Source organism: Arachis stenosperma, chromosome 4 (genome assembly GCF_014773155.1).
Source record: "Arachis stenosperma cultivar V10309 chromosome 4, arast.V10309.gnm1.PFL2, whole genome shotgun sequence".
Taxonomy (NCBI): Eukaryota; Viridiplantae; Streptophyta; class Magnoliopsida; order Fabales; family Fabaceae; genus Arachis; species Arachis stenosperma.
Window position 1 is genome coordinate 61,784,668 of NC_080380.1, and position 1,830 is coordinate 61,786,497.

General features: G+C 41.5%; 1 non-coding gene across 1 annotated transcript; it reads left to right on the forward strand.

The window, feature by feature from the left end:
- The first annotated feature begins 413 nt into the window (after positions 1-413).
- LOC130977982 (small nucleolar RNA R71) lies at positions 414-517 on the forward strand. The gene has a single exon (XR_009085647.1). It is a non-coding gene; the product is annotated as a small nucleolar RNA R71 (small nucleolar RNA).
- Positions 518-1,830: the final 1,313 nt, after the last annotated feature.

Sequence of the window (1,830 nt, forward strand, 5' to 3'; positions counted from 1 at the left end):
TTATAGGTGTTTCCATAAGGTTCACCCATGTAATTAACCTCTGCCATGGCAGGGTTCTCAGGATCATAAGCTTCTTCAGAAGCTGCCTCTCTATTACTGTTGGATGTATGTTGCCATCCATTCAGATTTTGAGAGATCATGTTGACCTGTTGAGTCAACACTTTGTTCTGAGCCAATATGGCATTCAGAGTATCAATTTCAAGAACTCCTTTCTTCTGAGGTATCCCATTGTTCACGGAATTCCTTTCAGAAGTGTACATGAACTGGTTATTTGCAACCATGTCAATGAGTTCTTGAGCCTCTTCAGGCGTTTTCTTCAGGTGAATAGATCCACCTGCAGAATGGTCCAATGACATTTTCGAAATTCAGAGAGACCATAATAGAATATATCTAATATGGTCCATTCTGAAAACATGTCAGATGGACATCTTTTGGTCAGCTGCTTGTATCTTTCCCAAGCTTCATAGAGGGATTCACCATCTTTTTGTTTGAAAGTTTGAACATCCACTCTCAGCTTGCTCAGCTTTTGAGGAGGAAAGAATTTATCCAAGAAAGCAGTGACCAGCTTATCCCAAGAGTCCAGGCTATCCTTAGGTTGTGAATCCAACCATACTCTAGCTCTGTCTCTTACAGCAAAAGGGAAAAGCATGAGTCTGTAGACTTCAGGATCAACTCCATTCGTCTTTACAGTCTCACAAATCTGCAAGAACTCAGTTAAAAATTGATAAGGATCTTCAGATGGAAGTCCATAAAACTTGCAGTTTTGATGCATTAAAGCAACTAGTTGAGGCTTAAGCTCAAAGTTATTGGTTCCAATGGCAGGAATGGAGATGCTTCTTCCATCAAACTTGGACGTTGGCTTTGTGAAGTCACCAAGCATTCTCCTTGCATTATTATTATTTTCGGCTGCCATCTCCTTCTCTTGTTCTAAATCTTATCCCAAGTACATGCTGCTGTCTGGAGTTAAACGCCAGAAATACGTCATAATCCGGAGTTGAACGCCCAAAACACGTTATAACTTGGAGTTCAACTCTAAGAAAAGCCTTAGCTCATGGATAGATCAAGCTCAGCCCAAGCATACATCAAGTGGGCCCTGGAAGTAGATTTATGCATCAATTACTTACTCATGTAAACCCTAGTAGCTAGTCTAGTATAAATAGGATAATTTACTATTGTATTAGACATCTTTTAATCACTTTAGATCTAAGGAGCATCTGGGGGCGCATAGTCCTTAGACCATGGGGGCTGGCCATTCGGCCATGCCTGAACCTTTCACTTATGTATTTTCAACGGTGGAGTTTCTGCACACCATAGATTAAGGGTGTGGAGCTCTGCTGTACCTCAAGTTTCAATACAATCACTATTACTTTATATTTAATTCTCTTTTATTCTTATTCCAAGATATACATTGCACAACACTTTGATGAATGTGATGATCTGTGACACTCATCATCATTCTCACCTATGAACGCGTGTGACTAACAACCACATCCGTTCTACTTTAGGCCGGGCGCATATCTCTTAGATTTCCCAACAGAAACTTCGTGGTATAAGCTAGATAGATGGCGGCGTTCATGGGGATCCAGAAAGTCTAACCTTGTCTGTGGTATTCCGAGTAGGATCCCGGGAATCCAGAAAGTCTAACCTTGTCTGTGGTATTCCGAGTAGGATTCCGGTATTGAATGACTGTGACGAGCTTCAAACTCCTGAAGGCTGGGCGTGATGACAAACGCAAAAGAATCAAGGGATTCTACTCCAACCTGATTGAGAACCGACAGATGATTAGCCGTGCTGTGACAGAGCATTTGGACCATTTTCACTGAGAGGATG